This window comes from Moschus berezovskii, chromosome 20, assembly GCF_049115385.1.
Source record: "Moschus berezovskii isolate FMDL1 chromosome 20, NW_MosBer_1.0, whole genome shotgun sequence".
In the NCBI taxonomy this organism is placed as follows: Eukaryota; Metazoa; Chordata; class Mammalia; order Artiodactyla; family Moschidae; genus Moschus; species Moschus berezovskii.
The window spans coordinates 35494397-35517902 of record NC_142479.1 but is presented as its reverse complement, the minus strand read 5'-3'; the positions used below and the strand labels follow the sequence as shown (position 1 = coordinate 35517902).

The 23506-nt window shown below is 43.3% G+C and overlaps 1 long non-coding RNA gene across 3 annotated transcripts in view; it reads right to left on the bottom strand.

Moving 5' to 3' along the window:
* Positions 1–22891, bottom strand: part of LOC129541585 (uncharacterized) — a 31524-nt gene extending 8633 nt beyond the window's left edge. For 2 of the 3 annotated variants that reach the window (XR_016035398.1, XR_016035399.1), the window contains exons 1-4: positions 22630–22891; positions 21960–22502; positions 9907–9996; positions 8386–8489 (exon numbers count right to left, since the gene is read on the bottom strand). This is a non-coding gene — a long non-coding RNA (uncharacterized LOC129541585). Of the gene's footprint in view, positions 1–4326; positions 4385–8385; positions 8490–9906; positions 9997–21959; positions 22503–22629 lie in introns of those variants that run through there. The other variant, XR_016035400.1, reaches the window with a different exon arrangement.
* Positions 22892–23506: the final 615 nt, after the last annotated feature.

Genomic DNA, 23506 nt, shown 5'->3' with positions numbered 1-23506 from the left:
GCTTTCCTTTGCTGATCTCCTGGGAACTCTGAATAAAATTGTTTTATAGCTATTTTTAAATGATTTCAAAAGGCCTACTAGTTCATTGTAGAAGTTTTTTAAAGGCCAAGAAAGAAAGATAATATATTCTTCTACTTAAACATAACCTTTAACATTTTGGTGTATATCTTTACAATCTTTCCTATATTTCTCAATACATCAAAGAGGGAAAGTGCTGTTTAGAAAATAAAGGCCATGATTGTTGCATTTCTACCCCTAGGAAAGTAGCTTGATTCCTATCTGAGCGATAATTCTTCCGTGGAGGAAAATAGCTTGTTGGACCCCATGAATCTACAAATATAAAAAATGCCACCTCCTCCTGCTCCACCAGAGTATGGTTAAGAAAAGGGAGAAAGTATTTTTGAAAAAAAAAAAAAAAAAAAAAACAGACAGAGTGAGCAATAAAATGGTAGCAATTGAGGACTGTAAAATTAAATTTAAAAAAATTAAGGCATGGAACAAGCTGAGACAGAGTTTGAGAGAGGAAAAGAGTCTAGAGCAACATCATCCAACACAGTAGGCACTGGTCACATGAGGCTATTTAAATTTAATAAAGTTAAAAATTCAGTTCCTCAGTTGCATTTGCCGTGTTTCAAGTACTCAACAGATACATGTGGTTAGTGGCTACCCTATTGGTCAGCACAGAGAAGGATGTTTCCGTCATGGCAGAAAATTCTATAGGATAGCACTGGTCTCTAAACAAAGAGCAAAAACTTGCAATACATGGGCCAAATTTAGTTCATAGCAGAAAAGCATGATAGTTTAAGAGGGTGGTCTCTAGAGCCAAATCGTGTTCTGCCATTTATTATCCATGTGACTTTGAGCAACTTAACCTCTGCATCTCAGTTTCCTCATCTGCAAAGTGGAGATAATGATAGTAACTACCTAATAGGCTATTATAAAGACAAAATAATTAATACCTATAAAGTAATTAGGGGACTTCCCTGGTGGTCCAGTGGCTGGGGTTCCCTGCTCCCAGTGCAGGGAACTAGATCCCACGTGCTCCAACTAAAGATCCTACCTGCAACAACTAAGACATGGCTCAGCCAAATAAATAAATAAAAATAAATCTATTTTTTTAAATTCATGTTTAAAATAATAAAGTGCTTAGGGAAGTACCTGCTGTATAGTAAGTACTTAATAAATACCTTGATTTGCCTGTTAGTTACTAACAAATGAAGTTGAGGATTTCTAAATAAAAATCTAGGTTTTTGGCGCTTATTTTGTAATGCCTAGCAACCCTGGCTGGAATTCCTGCAATGCTGCAATCGGCTGGAATGGAGTAGCAATTGCCCGGTTAAGATGAAGCACAAATCTCCAGTTGCCCACATGTTCTTTTGGGGCATGTTTTACATTAGCTCCACTCAAAGCAGGTACCTTCCTCTTATTTGCACAAAGGCACATGGTAGGCTAGTGTGCAGCCCTGGGGGAGGTGGCAAACACATAGGGATCAAGAAGTATATTAAGGAGGGAGAACACACCGATGTGTAATGTTGAATTTGGAGCTATCACCCAGATTGTAGAGTGATTCGAAGCCTCACATCTTTAGTAAAAATTTGCTGCACAGTTTGAGGTTGGCAAAGCCATGTTTTTGGAGAAATGAAGGAATGAGGTGGTCGAGCAAGGAACAAAATTGGGGGTGAAAACAAAGCGAAGATACAGAATTTTGCAAGTTGTCCAAAAGACTAATGAGCCCCTTGAAAAATCGTAGGAGTTTTTTTGAGGATGGTCACTAGAGGACATGGAATAGAGGCTGGATTCATTCTATTTGGATAATCAGGAAAGCATGACTCTTGAAGGCTGAAAATAGAGGCAATCTCTTGAGGCAGACATCTGGGTTATAGACTCAAGCACATTAAGGAAGGAGAGCAGAAAATCAGACTACAGTATTGGAACTTTGTAATTTGCTTTTATCTCTTAGTGTATCCTGAACCATGTCATTATTCTTTTACATCAGTAATTCTCAAGAAGGCAAGAGGTCATATCAGAATCAAACCATACAGGTGCTTCTTTAAGCCACACAGCTGGATCAGTCAGGGATCAGGGGAGCAAACACAATCACTTCCAGTGCTTCCCTGATAGCCCAGTTGGTAAAGACATCTGTAATGCAGGAGACCCCAGTTCGATTCCTGTGTCAGGAAAATCCGCTGGAGAAGGGATAGGCTACCCACTCCGGTATTCTTGGGCTTTCCTTGTGGCTCAGCTGGTAAAGAATCCGCCTGCAATGCAGAAGACCTGGGTTCGATCCCTGGGTTGGAAAAATCCACTGGAGAAGTGAAAGACTACCCTCCCCAGTATTCTGGCCTGGAGAATTCCATGGACTATATAGTCCATGGGGTTGAAAAGAGTTGGACACTACTGAGCGACTCACTTCACTTCATATATATACATATATATATATGGACCATTTTAAGCAACTAATTTATTTATTCTAATAAGGAAAGCATTTATTTGTGCATTGCACCATTTTCAAAAGCCATTATTGCTATTCAATTTCTGATATTTACTGCAGTCTGGGTGCAAAGTTTGAAGCAGACTATTTTTAAAGCCTTTCATTGAATTTGTTACAATATTACTTCTGTTTTATATTTTGTTTTTGTTTCTTTGGCTCTGAGATATGTGGGTCTTAGCTTCCTGACCAGGGATTGAACCCATAACTCCTGCATTGGAAGGTGGTCTTAGACACTGGACTGCCAGGGAAGTCCCCTCCAGTGTTTAAATAGAATGGATTCAGTACAAAAATCAGCAATAACCAAATCCCTGGATGGGCACATGGAATAGGCTCAGGGGGAGTCAGTCCCTCTGTCTTCCTTTTTTTTTTAAATTTTAATTGGAGGCTAATTACTTTACATTATTGTATTGGTTTTGCCATACATTGACATGAATCTGCCCCAGGTGTACATATGTTCCCCTCTGTCTTCCTTTAGAAGGGTGAGTCCTAGGACATACTTCTCTTCCTAGAATCCAAGTACCAGAAGGCTGAGACCACATGGCTGTTGCTACTCACTCCAACCAACCTGGACACTGGAAGGTGGAATTCTGCCAATTGTTGCCCCCACAATTTCCTCTCAACATCTTTGAACCTGGAGACTGGATGTTGGCATCTCATGGCTTTGTTTGCCAGAAGCAAACAGTCCAAAGCAACAAGAACATGGCATGACTTCCGCGTCACTTCCACTTTTCAAATCTCACAGAAATGCATCTAAGTGGCAGGGCTTAATTTGTACCCAGAATCCTTGCTGCATACAATCTGGGAAGTAAATGCAGCTCTAGTTTTTCAGCCTCTGCAACAAAGGAAGGACCACTGGAGTAAATGCTGAAGAATCCATCAACCCTATCTAACACATAATCACCTCTAGAGACTCATCAATGTCTCTGTTATGGGAAGAGTTATTTTTGCCTGCCTTGCTGTCTACGTCCCCCAGTTTTCCTTTGGAGGATCACCTCTCTCACTTTCAATCCATGGTTGAGTGAGGTTGATCTCAGACCTCAGTCCCGAAAGAGGTACATGAACTAGTCCTGGGCAATGAAAGTATTCCATCTCCTGCTCTTGCTTAGCATGTAATCCTTCAGAGAATATTTGTAATCCTTCTTCAGAGAATGTGATATCATATCCCTGGAGACATCAGAAAAAGAAAGGACAGTCATTTATATTGAATTATGGAGATATGTACCAGCCTAGAACCTGGAGGCAGAATACTGACTCATTATTTTCTGTGCTATGATTTAGCAATTGTCTGTCCTTGGTGATACATGAGCAAATCATTCACACATGTCTTTCAGAGTTTCAAACTATCTACAAAGAAAAGAATCTTGATTTCAAACATTCTGCCTTTAATTAAATGAAGCATTAGATCACAATCTCAGTAATATTTGAAAGGGGGACTTCTGTGGTGGTCCACTGGTTAAGACTCCGACTGAGCTGTCAATACAGGGGACACGGGTTTGATCCCTGGTTCAGGAACTAAGATCCCACATGCCACTCAGTGTGGCAAAAAATGAAAAAGAAATAATAGTTGAAAAATATTGTCCCCATAACCCCTTCAGATTCAGCCTAATTTTCCTCCCCAACACACACACATACACACTTATCCTAGCTTTACTTCTTATTTGCTCTTACTTCTTTCTTCCTAGGTTGGGATCTGCATTCCTTAGCACCACTATCTGCACAAGCTGGGTCATTTATCTTTCCAAGAATTAAAGAAAAGGACATGAAACTAAAAAAGGAGGAAAAAGAAATGGAGAAGAGTTATCTGTTTAAGAAGTTCCTGTTGACTATGTGTACCTGGAGACACAAGTCTGCTTTCTGTGGGGTCCAGTCCTGTTCAGCTGAGGCCTGGGCAGTCTGTAGAGGAAACAGTTGGGAATGACACTGGGGTCTGGCTCCAGACCTGCATAGCCAAGGGATCCTGGGTATTTTCTCTGGGTGAAGAGACAGTTAAGGAGTTTGGGATCAAAACTTACACTTTGCTATTTTTTTAAATTTATTTATTTTTATTTCTTTTTAATTGGAAGATAATTGCTTTACAATATTGTGTTAGTGTCTGCTCTACATCAATGTGAATCAGTCATAGGTACAGCACCACTATGTTTTAAATGGATAACAAACAAGGTCCTGCTGTATTGCACAGGGAACTGCTCAATGTTATGTGGCAGCCTGAATGGGAGAGGAGTCTGGGGGAGAATGGCCACACATATATGTATGGCTGAGTCCCTTTGCTGTCCACTTGAAACTCACAACATTGTTAATCTGCTATACTCCAATATACAATTAAAAGTTTACAAAAACAAAATGACTCGATTGTACTCATTTATTTTCTAGTTTTGATGGTTTACAGTCTCATACTGAGTCAGTGTTGATTTGAGGGTTAAATGACACAAAGCACAACAGTGTTCTTTAGAAATACCCCATTTGCAAAGAAGACAAACAATATTACAGTGAAGCAAGAGTTCTGAGTTAGGAGTCAGGAAACCTGGGCTTTGCTACTTGTTGCATCATAAACTGAGTAGCTCTGGCCACGTGGTTTGGCTTCTCTGTGCCGCAGAAGGAGAGACTTGGAACAGGTGGTATCTAATGGCCTTTCTAACTCCGTGGCCCTATGTGAGCCCATGATCTACAGTCACCAAGAAGATATCAGCCCTAACATTTCACTGTGAAGTAAATCAGAAGGGAAAGTGAATACCCTCAGCTGGGGGAAGAGGTTTGACGGTCCCCTGAGCTTGTGAGAAGCTTCCCTGCTGTCTGTCCCCTCCTCAGTCCCAATGTCCAGATTTAAGGGTAGGGCTGGCCAGCTAAGTGAGTAGGACTTTGAGTTCTGCTGAGTCCTCCCATGGCTAGAGTCCAGGGGTTGAAGACCAGGCCTTCTCAGCGACTTATCAGGACCCATTAATGGCCCAGCCCAGGTGATTACTTGACAGTGAACTTTGGTTGATCTATTAAGTGCCCCAGAAGTACCAGTTTGGCTGGCACCCTTGTTCACGCCAGGGCCCCACAATGCAGAGGACTGTGACCTCCAAGTCTGGCTGCAGTGAAGGTCAGTTAAGGGCAACTGTCCTTGGAGATTTTCCAGGCTGAACCACTTCAGTGAGGTATCACGTGGGTGAGGTATCACCACTTCTGAAAAGAACATGGTGGAGATAGAACAGGGGCCTGTGGGAGGAGGCAGAGGCAACCAGAGAGGGGGAACAAGGGTGGGGGATTCCGGACTTAATGCCAGAGGAAGAGCAGGGCTTGAGTTGAATGAAATGAAAAAAAGTATGAAGTCCAAGGGGACTTCCCTGGCAGTCCAGTGGTTAAGACTCTGCACTTCCAATGCATTGGGCGCAGGTTCTATCCCTGGTCAGGGAACTAAGATCCACAGGCCGTGGGATGTGGACAAAAAAAAATAATATGAAGCCCAAGAAATTAGTGCAGATAGATTCCAGTGCAGATAGGTCATTATGTGAAGAGCAAATTAAAATGTATAAAATAACATTCCAAGTGGCCTAATTATGTGCTACCTTTTAGTGTTTATTTCCCTTGATTTGAAAAGTAATATAATTTAAGGTAAAAAAATATGGAAAAGAATAACCAAGAAAAGAAAATAATTCCACCACCTAGGGATAACCACTACTAATACGTTGGTGTGTTTCCTTCTGGCCTTTTATTTTATGCATATCTACACAATGTGAGGAGTTTCCCTGGTGGCTCCTGCAATGCAGGAGACGAGCGTTTGATCCTAGGGTCAGCAAGATCCCCTGGAGAAGGAAATGGCAACACACTCCATTATTCTTGCCTAGAAAATCTCATGGACAGAGGAGCCTGGTGGGCTACAGTCAGTCCAAGGGGTTGCAAAAGAGTCGGACACGACTGAGGAACTACACAACAACAGCGCCACAATATAAATTTAAAAGGCATGATACTATGTAAGATTTTTTTCCTAACCTGCTTTTTTCACTGTGCTCTATATCTTGAATATATTTTTCTTCTCAGTCAATACTGATTCTTGTCATAATTTTTAATGAGTGCATGATGTTTGATCATATGGATGTACTTTTTTTTATTAACAATCCTTTATCATTAGATATTTAAACCATGTTTACTCTTATACACATGCTTCTCTGAACCTCCTGGCACATACATCCTGTATATCTAATTATTTCTTTCAGATAAATTCCCAAAAGTGGAGTACTAGGTCAAACTGTTGTACATATATTGACATGTTGACAAATTTCCATGCAGAAAGATTGTACCAATTTATTCTTTACCGCCAGGGTCTGATGCTTGATCCCTTTGAGTTAACAGTTTTACACTTTTTGTATTAAGACATTGAGTTATTTAACATCAGAATTGGGCTTCCCTGGTGGCTCAGAGGTTAAAGCGTCTACCTGCAACGTGGGAAATCTGGGTTCGATTCCTGGGTCGGGAAGATTCCCTGGAGAAGGAAATGGCAACCCACTCCAGTATTCTTGCCTGGAGAATCCCATGGACGGAGGAGCCTGGTGGGCTACAGTCCATGGGGTCACAAAGAGTCAGACACAACTGAGTGACTTCACTTTCACTTTCTATCCTTTGACCCAGTAATTTCACTTCTGGGACAATGTTTAAAGGAAATAAAAAACAAATAAACAAAAACCAAAAAAGAAAAAAACAAAACATCTAAATCACATACACATATACGGTTTATGTAGATTGATTGATAAGTGAATTACAGATTGTGAGGAGCAGGGACTGTCTGAATAAACTAGTTGTTTTGGGCAATCATCACTGGCCCTGTGGGTTGGAAAGGGCAACCTTAAGTGTGTCAAAGCCTTCTCCTGGTCTTTACTCACTGAGGGAGGAGGGGCAGGCAATTACTCATAGTTCCCTGGATGGCACTGCCATTGTTCCAAGGATGGACCATATGTTTATATCTTTCTCTCCACCCTCAGTCTCCAGAACCTCCCCTTGTCTTCCTTAATGACCTCAGGCCTCCATTCATACCTCCTCCACCCTGTCTGTCAAAGGTGCTAGGATGCTGCCCCAGTATTTTTGCAGCATTAACATGAGGCAGGATGCTAGTTTAAAAGCATAGTGTGTTCTTTCCCTTCCCCAAAATTCCTTTTCGTCCAAGATCACCATCCCTCCATTTTTTTTTTCCATCCTCACCTCCCTCTACCCCTCCATTCCTCAAGTTTCACTTGAGGACACCTAGAAAAAAAAGAGTCCATAAAATATTGGCTCTTGGGGATACCCTGGTGATCCAGTGACTAGAATTCAGTGCTTTCACTGCCGTGGGCCCAGGTTCAATCCCTGGTCTGGGAACTAAGATCCTGCAAGCTGCACAGTATGAGGCAGGGAGCTGGCTTTTAAACTCAAGTATAAAACCAAAAGATGAAGGAAGAGACATGTCAAAACTACAGTGAAAAACAATCTTCCCCACCTCCACATTAGAGAGAATAAGACTTATTTAGAGAGGAAAGGCAGGTGGAGAGTTTGAAGAGGAAACAGAACAGCAGGAACTGTGTATCTGACTCCACCTGAAGTTCAGTAAACCTCTTTTATTGTTTCTGAGGCAAGGTTTAGGCAGGCAACAAAGAAGCCTTATTAGGCAAATCTCCCTCTGTTATGGTGCAGACACTGTGGAGTTGAAATGACAGCTTTGGGTGTCTAGGCTTGCTGGAAACAGATTCTCCCAGCTTCTACACCCTACTCCTGGCAGGGGTGGGTGGTGGAGACCCCTGGCTGGGTTAGGAGAAGTCACATGGACAGATAAGATGTGGCTACACACCAACAGGCTGTCAGGATACTAGGGGGCCCCTTCCCAACTCCCATGGGCACAACACCGCCTCTGCCCCCTTTGTATGAGTGAGACCGGGAGGGCTCACCTGTTTTACTGGAACAGGAGGCCATCATGGGACAAAGCAGATGAAGATCAAGGAGAGGCTGGCCCCTCTTCATTTACTCCTTTGTGATATTTGCATAAGTCCTTCTGCAGCAGAGAGGTGAAGAAAAAGAAAGGGTAGAAAGATTCTGATTATGACTGGGTTTACCTAGAAATGATTATGATTATGTTTTTTTGTTCTAGAGAACTGGGGTTTAAGAAAGAAATTTAGTTCAGTTATAGGAAAATAAAGGAAGTTATATTTTTCTGCACTTGAGTTCATGCAACTGTGAAATTTGAACCTCCTTTTACTTTTTACAATAGTGAAAAATTGCAAAACCTGGAGTATTCGATAAAAGGGGAACAATTTCAGTTGTACAATCATTTAATGTTTGTATTATACCCAAGTACTGTATAAATACTGTATAATAATATAAAATGTTTATGATATAAAAAGTGACAAAGCAGAATATAAAAATATATGTCCTTTTTAATCACAACGTTTAAAGGAAAAACTTTACAGCACAGGGAACTATAGTTACTATTTCATAATAACCTATAATGGAAAATAATTTAAAAAATAATATATGTGTATATGCATAACGGAACCACCCTTGCTGTGCACCTGAAACTTTGTAAGTCAACTGTACTTTAATAAAATATGTATATTAAGAAAAATTAAAATAAAAAAGAGATAAACCTCATAATATATAGTTGAAATCAAATTCAATAAGTAAATGTACAAAAATTAAATATTAAGTGACTGTCTTTGAATGGGAAAGCAGTTGGTAATTTTTTTTCTTCTTTCTACTCTTTCTGAATTCTCCATCAGCACCTTCTTCTTACAGTAAAACTTATATATCTAAATACATATATGTGTGTATTTTTTTAAGCATGGCTTGATCTACAGCTTAGAGGCTTAAAGAGATTGGAGAAAAGAGAGGGAAGATATAAAGGATTTTCCAGGTCTAGTTTAACTGTTCTGCTGAGTGACTTAATAGGTCATGAGTTGTCTCCTTCTTCTTGCCTGGGAAGTAAATGTTGGCTGATGTCATAGCCAGAATGAGCCAAGAAATGACAGGCCATGATGAATGCAAGTCTGTGTTCATGAGAAATACAGGAAAATTCATATAGTCTCAGTTTTATGTCAGTGGTTCTCAAAGTGTGATCCAAAGGTTAGCAGTCTCCAGCTCTGATGACTAGAAGCACAATTTCTCTGGCCCCACCCCAGACCAACTGAATCAGAGCTCTAGGAGTAGGGCCCCATAAAGTATATTCCAACAAGGCCTGCAGGCAATTCTGATACCTGCTAAAGTTTGAAAACCATTTTTTTTGTTTTATTTCCACTTCTTTTTTAAGTTGTTACTTTTTTGGTAAAACTTTGAATAGTTTGGGATTTACAGAAAAACTGCAAAGATAGCATGGAGTTTCTTATGCCACCCTCTTCCCACCTAATATCTCCAATTAGTAATATCTTACATTAAAATGGCACACTTGGAGAACTATTATTCTAATGAATACTCACCAAACAGCTTGCTTTAGATTTGTCACTGGGGTAGGTATCAGTCCTCAGGTTGGAAGGAGCTAAGAAAGGTGCTTGTCATCACCATCACCTCTGTTCACATTTAAAATATATATATTTTAATGCAATATTTTTAAATGTTTAATTGAAGGATAATTGCTTTATAATATTGTGTTGATATCTGACAAACATCAACATGAATCAGCCATAGGTATCCACATGTCCCCTCCTTCCTGGTTATTTCATTTGATCTTTAATAGAAGACTTAAAATTGGCCAAGGAAATTCCCTATTTTACAGATGAAAAACACTGAAGCTCTGAAAGAGTAAATAATTTTCCTAAGGGACTTCCCTGGCAGTCCAGAGGTTAAGACTCTGCCCTTCCACTGCAGGGGTCACAGGTTCAATCCCTGGTTGGGGAGCTAAGATCCTGTATTTTGAGGGGAACAATCATAAATAAATAAATAAATAATTTGCCTATGATCAGAAAAAAAAAACCCTGATATTTATTGAACTGTTTCAATGGGCCAAGTCTTACTGATAATATATCAAGAGTGTCTCTATACTATCTCATTTAAACCTCACACAAATTTTATAAGAACTACTACTGTACCTTCATTTTGTAGTCAAAGAAACTAAGCATAGAAAAACTAAGTAACTTACTCGTGAACACACAGCTTGAAATAAAGGAACTGTGTGTGATTCAAACTTGGAAAGTCTGACTCTCATAACCATTAAGCTATACAGTAAGTACAATGGCTTTGAAATGTATTAACTTTGCTGGGCTGAATTGTATTTCCCAGAATTCCTTTTCTGGTATGTTTCCAGTTAGCATGGGCCACCAGGAGTTTCTTGTAGTAGATTTGGAGGGTGGAAGTGAAGCAGCAGCCATTTTGTAGTTGACACATGTCGCTGGTTACTTACTGCCTCACCTTATCAGCAAGAGGCAGAAGCCATGTCTGTAACTGCTTCATCTTCCCCTTACTCTTCCTTGAGCTTCTCTGACTCCTGGGCCAGGTGTGTGCATTTGGTTCTGTGCAAAGAGCCCCAGCTTCTGCAGAATGCCCACACCATCAACATTTGAGGCAATAGGAACCAATATGGACTTCAGAGGTCCTTGTGGGCTCCAGCTCATGTTGTAAGTTCTAGCTTAGTCTTACTCTCCTCCATATGACAACCATTTTCCCCTTCCAACTACCTGCTCTGTGGACTTCAAGCTCCAGCATCAGACGTGAAGACAAAAGCCTTCCAGAAACTGCTTAACCAGCTTCCAAGATTATGTAAGTCCAAATCCCGGTAATAAATATATACAGACAATCTCTGCTTTGCATGGCAAAGCAGGACCATAAAAATGACTGTGAAAGCTGAAATCATGCATAGCAATCTTAATAGTCAGTGAGAAAAAGTATCATCATTCTGTGACCTTTAATTAGTTTGATTAAAACATTAAAAATTCTACTGTCAGTTATAACTGTGTGTATTCGTTGCTCAGTCATGTCCAACTCTTTGCAACCCCATAGACTGTAGCTCATCAGGCTCTTCTATCCACGGGATTCTCCTGGGAAGAATACTGGAGTGGGTTTCCTTCTCCAGGGGATCCTTCTGACCCAGGGATCAAACCCTGGTCTCCTGCACTGCAGGCAGATTCTTTACCATCTGAGCTACCAGAGAAGCCCATTATAACTGTTTAGGAAAATAAAAATAATACAAGGAAAGTTAACATTTACTCAGTACACTAATTTAAAACACTAGAAACATTGAAAATTAAGATGTTTTATTTCTTTGTAAAAGATTATCAGTGCTTGCCTTCTCATATAATTTGTGATACAAAGCAGGCACATTTTCTGACTTGGCCAATTGTTATACCCCTTTCTAAGTTTGGATCAGCTTCCCACATGTTACCCTTTGGATGTTTGATGTCATGAAATAACCCTGAGACTTCCTTTAATGGGACCACCCAGCTAAGCTCCTCCCAAATTCATAACCTACAGAAACTGTGTAAGACAATAAATATTTATTGTTCTTTAAGCTGTTAAGTTTTGGGTAATTTGTAGTGCAGCATTTGATGCTTTTGAACTGTGGTGCTGGAGAGGACTCATGACAGTCCCCTGGACTACAAGGAGATCAAACCAGTCAATCCTAAAGGAAATCAACCCTGAGTATTCATTGGAAGGACTGATGCTGAAGCTGAAGTTCCAATACTTTGGTCACCTGACTCGAAGAGCCGACTCATTGGAAAAGACCCTGATGTTGGGGAAATTGAGGGCAGGAGAAGAAAGGGAAAGCAGAGGATGAAATGGTGGATGGCATCATCGACTCAATGGATAGCAGTTTGAGCAAGCTCCGGAAGATAGTGAAGGACAGGGAAGCCTGGCCTGCTGCAGTTCATGGAGTTGCGAAGAGTCAGTCACAACTTAGTGACTGAACAATGGATAACAATTACAATAACAATCACAACTAGACTAAATACTGCAATTAAAAGAAAGATTCTCAAACAGATTAACAAGGAAGCATATGCTTCTTAGAGTAGGCACACCTTAAATATCAGGATGCAGAAAGATGGATATAAAATAATCCCAAAAGGTATACGTAATTCAACAACAACCAAAATAACCCCAAACAACCCAATTAAAAAAGTGGGCAAAGGACTTGAGTAGGCATTTTTCTGAATAAAATATACAAATGACCAACAAACTCATGAAAATACACTCAACATCATAACCATTAGAGACATGCAAATCAAGAGCACCAGGAGATACTATCTTACTATCATTATGATGGCTACTGTTAAAAAACAACAATAAAAACAAAAACACCCAGAAAGTAAGTATTGGGGAGAGTTGACTGATTTTTCAGTAAAAAGGAGAAGGGTTACACCATGCATATGCTAACAGTAACAACAAAAAACCTGCTGAGGGTATCTTTTTAAGATGCTACTTTATTTTATTTTTAACTTTTTTAAAAAACCATCTTGCTAAATATACTTTATCCCTTCTTTCTGAAGTACAGATGAGCAAGTATATATTCTTTAGCTTTTTCTTCAGAATATAGGGTCATAGTGATGACTATTAGATACTGTTAGCTCAGAGAAATCAAAATACATATAGTTATTTGCTTCTACACTAACTAAATCTTTCCAGTTTTCTGGTTTCAGGCTGTTTGCAAACACCTTGGGTATTACGAATGTGTTTTCTTAATAGCAACATTTCCCATTTTGAAATGTACTCCTATTTTTTCTATGAATTAAAAAATGAGACTCTCAGGTATATTCAGTTCAGTTCAGTCACTCAGTCGTGTCCGACTCTCCGCGACCCCATGAATCACAGCACGCCAGGCCTCCCTGTCCATCACCAGCTCCCGGAGTTCACTCAAACTCATGTCCACAGGTATGTTAGGATTGTGTGAAAACTGTGCTGTGCGGTGTGCTGTGTGCTTAGTTGCTCAGTCGTGTCCGACTCTTTGTGACCCCCATGGACTGCATGGAGACCACCAGGTTCCTCTGTCCATAGGAATTCTCTAGGCAAGAATACTAGAATGGGTTGTCATGCCATCCTCCAGGGGATCTTCCCAACCCAGGGATCGATCCCAGGAATCCCGCATTGTAGGCAAATTTTTTTACCATCTGAGCCACCAGGGAAGTGTGTGTAAACTAGGAGTAAATAAACCCTGATGAAAGTAAGATGGAAAATTTTTGTTAAGATATTAACCTATGCGTGTACTTTCTCCTTCAATCAAGCAGATAACAGGTCTTGTGCTACTAGTCTCAGGGAGAGTTTGTGACTCCCTCTGAAGAAATGATGCCAAGCAGGGCCCTATGGGACTCCTAGGCATGGAAGTCTTTTCGTCCCCCGTTTCTTATAGGTAAGACTCCAGCCCCCATGACCTTCTCTCAGTTCCAAAGGGCAGAACAGTTGCTAATCAAAGAAGGAAAAGCAATGAAACTACCTGTGGCAAGACTAAAGGACCAGAAAAGGAAGTGAAAGTCATTCAGTCGTGTCCTACTCTTTTTGACCCCATGGACTGAATTCTCCAGGCCAGAATACTGGAGTGGGTAGCCATTCCCTTCTCCATGGGATCTTCCCAATCCAGGGATCGAACCCAGGTCTCCTGCACTGCAGGCAGATTCTTTAGCAGCTGAGCCACCAGGGAAACCCAAGAATACTGGAGTGGGTAGCCTATCCCTTCTCCAGCAGATCTTCCCAACCCAGGAATGAAACCGGGGTCTCCTGCATTGCAGGTGGATTCTCTACCAGCTGAGCTACCAGGGAAGTCCCAAGGTTCATCAAGAGGAGGAGACTAGACCACCTGAGGCCCTCTGTCATGTCTGACTCTTTGTGACCCCATGGGCTGCAGCACACCAGGCTTCCCTGTCCATCACCATCTCCCGGAGCTTGCTCAAACTCAAGTCCTTTGAGTCAGTGATGCCATTCAACCATTTCATCCTCTGTTACCCCCCCCTCCTTCCCTCAAGGCCCTGCACACATCCTAATCTTGTCAGCAACCCCAACCTTTAAAATTTTGCAGAAGAGTATAACTGTCACTGCATATATGCCTGCCTGACAATATAACCTTTCCCTACTCACCAGGGAGGGGGGCACAGTTCTTGAGGCTCTAGCCTACTGTGTTCCCCCTTTGCCTGGCAAAGTAATAAAGCCACTTCTTTCCTTTTCCTCCATAACTCTGTCTCCACATTTCTATTTGGCATTGGTGCAGAGAGCCAACATTTTGGCAGTGAAAATAAGGATTGAGAAGAGAGGAATTTCTTCTGACCGAGGTTTCTTATGACCTGGGACCCTTGAATTTGGATGGGAAAAAAATTACATATTTTATTTTCACTAACCTGTATGTGAAAAATAGCATTTCCTTAAATTATAAGTGTAGACAACAAATTGCCTTCATTACCAGAGAAATGAGCTATTTTCAGATCTTTTTATGATTATTGTAATATGTTAAAATGTTGTTTATATATATCACTATCTCAAAATCCTGGGTGTTCATTGGAAGGACTGATGCTAACGCTGAAACTCCAATACTTTGGCCACCTCATGCAACGAGTTGACTCACTGGAAAAGACTCTGATGCTGGGAGGGATTAGGGAAGGGAGGAGAAGGGGATGACAGAGAATGAGATGACTGGATGGCATCACCGACTCGATGGACATGAGTTTGAGTGAACTCCGGGAGTTGGTGATGGACAGGGAGGCCTGGCGTGCTGTGATTCATGGGGTCGCAAAGAGTCGGACATGACTGAGCGACTGAATTGAACTGATCTCAAAAGTATGAAATTATTAGATCTGCACTAGATCTCAGTACTTCATGTGTTTTTGAGAAAACCCATACGTTACTCTATCATAAGTCTTTTTAAAAAATATTTTAAAAATTGTACATCAGTATTTTCCTCTCAGGCTGGTGGAAGGAAAGAAGGAAAGAGCTGTGAGACTGACAGCAGGAAGGCTGGGTCCTTGGGGAGGTTGTGGCCGCTCACTGAATCCAGGGACAGAGTCCCAGGTTGGAATGGAAACAGTTGACAGAGCCACTTCAACCTGTGGGGATCAATGTCTGAGGACAGGTGGCCCCCCACCCCCACCTCAACAAAAGCCTTCCCCAAACTGTACTTGGGCTTCCCTGATAGCTCAGCATTAAACAACCTACTTGCAACACAGGAGAGGCAGGTTCAATCCCTGGATTGGGAAGATCCCCTGGAGAAGAAAATGGCAACCCACTCCAGTATTCTTGCTTGGGAAATCCCACAGACAGAGAAGCCTAACGAGTTACAGTCCATGGGGTTGCAAGAGTCAGATACAACTTAGCAACTAAACCACCACCACCAAACTATACATAATCTATGGGAATGGGAGACTTCCCCAATACTGAGCTCCAGTTCTGATACAATTGAGTTTGGGAGCTGATGTCTCTGGCAGCTACAAAGACTCCTCTAGTTACTGAAAGGCATGGCTTCAATTACAGGGCTTCTGTGCACTGCAGGCAGGAACAGCACAGAAAAGGTTAATATCTTTTCTAGATCTTCAGATGGGAAGATCTAGCCCAGACTTGCTGTGTATACTGTAATTTTAAACAGAAAAAGAACTCCCTTTTGTGCTATAGTCATGTATGACAGCTGAATAATTTTTTAAAAAATAGAAGGGAAAAAACAACCTCTAATTGGATTGCTGAGTGCCTTTGCTGGAATTCCTGAATAGGGCCTCTGTTTCAGACTGGGGCTGAAGTATGGCAGCCAGCATGAGTCCAGAGCTTGGAGAGGCTGTGCACAATCCCGGCCTCCATGTTTGCTGCCTCATGGGTCAGGGGGTCAAACTGGGACCCCAGACATCTTTGCATCAAGTCCAGTTTCCACTGCCTCCATTAGAGTCCATGCTGGCAGCCTCACAGACCAACTCAGCTCTCTGTCTCACCTCCTCCTCCATTTTGAAATGGAGAATGTCTTACCTTTCTCCATTTTGAAGATAAATTCTCAACTCATGATATGAAAGCAGGACCAGGCCAAAAGCTTCTTCTTCCTTTCTACCTTGTCCACAAACTTCCTCCCCCAAAGAGAAGACTCATTTAAGGGTGAGGAGGAGGACTAGACCTGCCCCCTTTAGCTCACACGGAAAGCTTGCTTTCCCCACTCCTGTTTCTTCTCCTCAGGTCTCTTTTACCCTCAATGTACCACAACCCCTACAGGAAGCGGGGAGTAGGATCTGAGGGGAAGGTAGAGGTAGTGTTCACATTTTTTTTTTTTTTGGCTACACCTCATCTTAGTTGTGGCCTGCAGACTCTTAGTTGTAACATGTGGGATCTAGTTCCCGGACCAGAGATTGAACCCAGGCCCTCTGCGTTGGGAGTGTGGAGTCTTAACCACTGGGACACCAGGGAAGTCCCTAACTCTCCTGTTGTTCCCTACAACCTGACCTGTCCTACAGCTGAGCCTGGTGTGGGAAGGAGAGTCTCAAGCCTCAACTTGCCAAGTTGTGCAATGGACCAGCTGACAGGTGAGGCGAGCTCTTCCCGCCCCCAGATAGTGTCAATAGTTTGAAAAGCAACATCTTCTAAGGTTGAACACCTGGACCTTGGATGAAGCTGGGGTAGGGCTAGGCAACTGGCTGTAGGTTCCTTCTGCCACACCTCTGTGTCTCAGCAAGTATCAGGGAGACAAGGTAATAGAGAGGTAGGAGACCTGGGTTCTAGGTACCTGCCAATTAAATGTCCCGGTCCATCCAGTTCTCCTCTTCACCTTCAGCTTAGTTTTTCCATCAAAGACAAGTGGGTGAAACTAGATGAACTTTAACATCCTTTCCATCTTTTAATGGTTCTCACACATTATCAGCATCCCCAAAGACAAGACTCTCTTGGACTTCCCTAGTCTGACAGCTAAGACTCCAAACTCTCAGTGCAGGGGGACATGGGTTCGATCCCAGGGAAGGGAATTAGATCCCACATGACACAAGGAAGAATTCCCATGCTGTGACTAAAAGATCCTTTGTGTTGCAGTTAAGACCTGCTGCTGTTGCTAAGTTGCTACAGTCGTGTCTGACTCTATACAACCCTATGGACCATAGCCCGCCAGGCTCGTCTTTCCCTGAGATTCTCCAGGCAAGAATCCTGGTATGGATTACCACGCCCTCCTCCAGGGGATCATCCCGACCCAGGGATCGAATCTGTATCTCCTATGTCTCCTGCATGGGAAGACAGGTTCTTTACCACTAGCGCCACCTGGGAAGCCCCGAAACTAAGACCTAATGTAGTCAAATAAAGAATTTAAAAAAAAGAAGAAAGAAGGAAATCTTTGGGGATTTTCCTCATGGTCCAGTGGTTAGAATTTCACACTTCCCACACAGGGGGCAGGGTTCAATCCCTAGTCAGGAAACTAAGATCCTACATGCTGTGCAGTGAAACCAAAAAAAAAAAAAAAAAAACCAACTCTATCTTACAGGCAAACCAATAGGATCTGTGAAGATAAGGGGCCTACCCCAGGCCACACAGTCAGGTAGGAGGAACATGGGGCATTAAAACCCACCTAACCCATTCAACTGTTTTGGTCAAGGCAAAACCTTGTCTCAGAAGCTCTGCCCTCTTCTGACAGATGGGTGGTCTTTAAATTAGGAAACATGGCAGAAAGAGAACAATCAAGGCCTTGGAGAGCTCCAGATGTGCTGAGCTCACAAGCAGGGAAGAAAGGAAGAGAGAAAACGCCTCATCAGGGATGCAAAAGGAAGCCTGGAGATGCAGACAGATGTGAAACCGGCAGATTCAATAGAGTGGCTGCTAGGGATGCATTCAGATAAGAAAAGTAGGTGGTAAGATGACTTGCTTGTTTAGAAGAACAATGTCCCAAGTATAGTCCTGCTGTCAGCAGAGAAAAAATGCCCTATTAGCTAAGCATGGAGTCAGCCTGACCAATTCTAAAAAAAAAAAGCCATTACTTAGTGATAGACACAGTCTATAAGAAACAGACTGGGAAGGGGCAGAACAGGGGCTTGCCCTGGTCTCCGAATGGTGAGATGGAAGTGGGTTTGAACAACATTCCTTTGGTCTCTTTAGGCCTGACATCTTGCCTTCTGGTCTACAGTGCCTGTTGGAGGACAGATGGGGGAACCCAAGAATTAAATAACCTTGAGAGAACACAGTAGTGGCTAGAGGATTTCATCTTTCTCTCTATTCATTTAAAAAATTTCAAGATGTTTGATATTGCTAAAAGAATATATGTTATAGAGTTATATATGCTAAGTCGCTTCAGTTGTGTCTGACTCTTTGCAACCTTATGGACTGTAGCCCGTCAGGCTCCTTTCTCCATGGGACTCTCCAGGCAAGAGCACTGGCATAAGTTGCTATGCCCTCCTCCAGGGGTTCTTCCTGACCCAGGGATCGAACCAATGTTTCTTATGTCTCCTGTATTGGCAGGCAGGTTCTTTACTACTAGTGCCACCTGGGTATCCCATATAGAGTCATATACATAATAATAAAACAAACACCTGTGAACTCACCACCCAACTTAAGAGCTAGAACACACCACCATTGTTCAAAACTCTCATCCCCTACCTTGCCCAGAGGTGACCACCAATCTGAATTTATCCTACGATCTTTTTACTTATTTACTTTTGGCTACACTGGGTCTTCATGGCTGCACATGGGCTTTCTCTAGATGTAGTGACTTTTCTTGTTGAGGAACACAGGCTCTGGGTCATGGGCTTCAGTAGTTGTGGCACAAGGGCTTAGCTTCCTGAGGCAAGTGGTATCTTCTCGGACCAGGGATCGAACCCATTTCCTCTGCATCAGCAGGCAGGTTCTTAATCACTGGAGCCTCAGAGAAGTCCATCCCACAGTCTTTTGCTTTCCTTTATATTTACCCACACGTAAATCCCCAATGAATTGTGTAGTTTTGCTTATTTTTTAACAAGAATGCATTTTTTTCTGTGATGACTGTTTTCATTTATTATGTTTCCACGACTCATCCATGCTGATGTGTGTACAGTTCACTCATCTGAAATATGCATAGTGTTCCACTGTGTGACTATGCCACAATTAATACGTCCATTCTTTTTCCCAAGGGTATTTGGATTCAAGTTTGTTTTTTTTTTTCCTCTTGTGGAAATTCTGCTGAGAACATCCTTGATATTTATGTTTCCTGGAGTTTAAGCATATGACTTTCTATGGAGTATATACCCTGGAGTGGAGTTATCAGGTCAAATTGTTTTTCTGAGTGGTTAGACCCATTTCTGTTCCACTCATTAGAGTTCCTGTTGCACTCCATCCCCTCACTGAGGCTCGGAGGTGTTCTCCCACTTTACAGAAGCATCCCTAACCTCGGTTATCTCTGCTGGTGACCATGGGGCACTCCCATCTTTCCCAGCCTGAGCCCATGATTTTTTAAAGCCCCAGTGAATGTGGTGAGATGTTTCTGTGTATCCCTATGCTCCTAGCTCAGTAACACTGAGCACAAGAGATGAAACGACAGGTTAGAGATAGACTGGGGGTCTTAGGGTCTAAGTGACCATCAGAATTCCTGGATCATTTCAGAGAATGGAGGCCAATGGGTAGATTTGTTAGTTCTGTCCTAACACAAAGCACACTGGAGCCCTGGGGTAACTGAAGAAGGCTGATTAATTTCCCTCCCTACCTACCCCCCAACGGCTTCTCCTGTTTCTCAAGTGAACACTATTTACGTCCCTCCACTTTCTCTTCCACTCTCTGTCAGTATTTCTCCAGGTGTGGTCTATCAGCCAGCTACAGGAGAATCAGCTGGGATGCTTGTTAAAAATACAGATTCTCAGAATCTAAAAAAGAGTGGGTATATGTATACGTACAACTGATTCACTTACTGTACACCTGAAACTAACACAACATTGGAAATCAACCGTGATTTGTAACATTGGGGTATTTTATACCCCAATAAAAGTTAAAAAATAGAAAGAAGGTTATTAAAAAAAAGTGGATTCTCAGAGCCCTCCTCGTACTGAAGCAGATTCTCTGGGGTTCAGCTCAGGAACCTGCTCTGTAACAAGTTCCCCAGGTGATCTAAGTGCACAATGAGGTTTCAGAGCCGCTGCTGTAAGCACTGCCACCAGGGAGGTCAAACCAAGGTCATCTCTAGGCAGGTTCAGACACTCTCCCAATACCTCCTCCAGAAAGAGTGAGTTGAGGGACTTCCCTGGTGGTTCAGTGGCTAAGACACCACACTCCCAATGCAGGGAACCCGGGTTCGATTCCTGGTCAGGGAACTCGATCCCACGTGTCACAGCTAAGACCACGTGCAACTAAATAAATAACTAAATAAATGCTGTGCTAAGTCGCTTCAGTTGTATCTGACTCTTTGCAACTCCCCCTCGACCTGGCACTGTAGCCCACCAGGTTCCTCTGTCCATGGGATTCTCCAGGCAAGAATACTGGAGAATTGGGTTGCCATGCCCTCCTCCAGGAGATCTTCCCGACCCAGGGATGGAACCCCTGTCTCTTATGTCTCCTGCATTGGCAGGTGCGTTCTTTACCACTAGTGCCACCTGGGAAGTCCCAACTAAATAAATATGTAATATTTTTAAAAACAAAGAGTTAAATCCCATCTTCTCATGACCCTTCTACTTCCCACTGTACCCCAGGGCAGCAGGGATAAGACCACTTAAATTGTAGCATCTGTGTGGACCAAATGTGCATCCCACCACGGTTTACAGTAAAGGGAAACTGCAAACGGCTGCCTCTTGGCAGAGGCCCAGTCAATTTCAATACAGTACATCTTTCCAGTAGAATGGTATACAATTATTAAGAGAGACTTCATGTCTTTATCATTGCATCTTCACTTTAATGGAACTGAAAATAGGTATTCAGACAAAATCTTGTGCAGGAATAGTTCAGTACTACTCACAATATCCAAAACACATAAACAACCCAAATGTCCCATCAACTGATGAATGGTAAGTAAAATGTGATATATCCGTAGAGTGGAATATTATTATTCAGCCATAAGAAGGAATGAAGTATCAATACCTGCTGCAACGTGGACAAATGTTGAAAACATTACGCTGGAAGAAAGATGCTGGACACAATAGGTCACATATTGTATGTTTCCATTTATATGAAATGTCCAGAATAGGCAAATCCATAGAGATGGAAAGTATATTAGTGGTTGTCTGGGGCTAGGAAGGTGAGGAGTGACTGCTTAAGGGTTATGAGGTGTCTCTTGGGGTTGATGAAAATGTTCTGGTAATGGATGTACAATATTGTGAATATAATAAAAACTGAGTTGCAGACTTTAAAACGGTCAAATAGCTTTATGTAAATTCGGTCTCAATAAGGACACGTTCAATTGTAACACCCAATTCAAACTGCCTTAAACAATTAAAAAAAGATGTGTTTTGTGTTGAAGGTACTTAAAAACTAAAACAACCCAATGTGCACATTTTACTTCCATTCCTCAAGGGCCGCAAACCCACTTTGCTCCAAGGCCCTTTTTGCTCAGAAGCCCTGGAGAGGTGCTGTGGGGACAGCACATCTTGGAGGTAAATGGATGCCTGAGAGCCAGATAGCCTGGGGTTCCAGCTCTAGACCCACCAACTTACTGCCGCACCTTCTGCAGAATTCTTAGTCTTCCTCCTCTCTAAATGGAGCGCAGTCCCACCTCATTCGGCGCGTGTGAAGAAGAGAGAACGTCTCTGAAGCCCCAGACACAGCGCCTGGCCGTAATAAACACTGAGATCAGCTGTTTAATATTAGTAGAGGACAACCTCCCGAACGCGGACGAATGGGAACGCCCTCCAGCTCACAGAGTGAGCAGTTTAATCAAGCCTAATAAAGCAGAGCAGGTAGGAGAGGATTTCAGAGAAAAGCAACATTAGCTCATCTTTTCTGTGCGCTGTCTTAGCGGCAGGTTCCCAGGCTCTTCCCGCGAGTGAGTTCGTCTCGCTACCCACCCGCCCCCGGCAGAGATGCGCGGGGGACCGGAGACGCGGCGGCCGCGGCCCCACCCCAGCGGCGAGCAGGGGGCTGGCGTGGGCCGGAGAATTGCGGGCAGTCTGCGGCCTTGCTGGCCTTCTGGTCCCGGGCAGGGCGGCGGGTGTGGGCGAAGGCCGGGGAGAACCAGAGGCCTTCGCCTGGCGCGGCGCGGTCCGACCTGCGGGGAAAACCGAGCTTAAGGGCCTGGAGGAACTCGAGGAAGACGGGGCTGAGGCGGGAGGGAACTGGGGGATGCCAGCGCGCGGGGCGGAGAAGGCAATGGCAAGCCACTCCAGTACTCTTGCCTAGAAAATCCCATGGACGGAGGAGCCTGGTACGCTGCAGTCCATGGGGTCGCTACGAGTCAGACATGGCTGAGCGACTTCACTTTCACTTTCACACATTGGAGAAGGAAATGGCAGCCCGCTCCGGTGTTCTTGCCTGGAGAATCCCAGGGATGGGAGAGCCTGGTGGGCTTCCGTCTATGGGGTCACACAGAGTCGGACACGACTGAAGTGACTTAGCAGCAGCAGTGCTAGGGGCGAAGGGTGCTGGGACCTGGGGGTGGGCGGGCGGGGACCTGAAGGAAGCTGGGGGGGCGGCGGAGGTGGGGGGATTAGAGGGTTAAGCGAACCAAAGGGGAGGTGGAATCCGCCGGCCCCGCCTCCACGAAACGCCCTTGACCGAGCTCTGCGCCCTTCCCTTAAAGCCCACTTTTGGGCTCCGCGCGAACCCTCCCTGTTCACGAGGCTATGATTACTCACTTGTCTCTTCCACTGGTCTGCGATTATTTTCGAAGTTGTTTTTATTTCGTTTTAAACAGTGCACACAGGATCAAAACTGTGTCCCTCTTCGGCACTTCAGCAGAGACCTCGGGGCTCCATGAGAGCAGGCCTGGTCTGTTTCCACATCTCCAGTGCCTGGCACAGGGTAACCTCTCCGCAGTTGGTGGTTGAGTACATACTGAATGGTTGCCTGATTGAACTGCCTTTGCTGGGAGGCATAGGCACCCTTGGGACTCTAGAAGCAGAGGTGGAGGGACCATGGGAGCCACCCTGGCTCAGAAATATTAAGAGCTACTACAATGGCAAGCCACTCCAGTACTCTTGCCTAGAAAATCCCATGGATGGAGGAGCCTGGTAGGCTGCAGTCCGTGGGGTAGCTAAGGGTCGGACACGACTG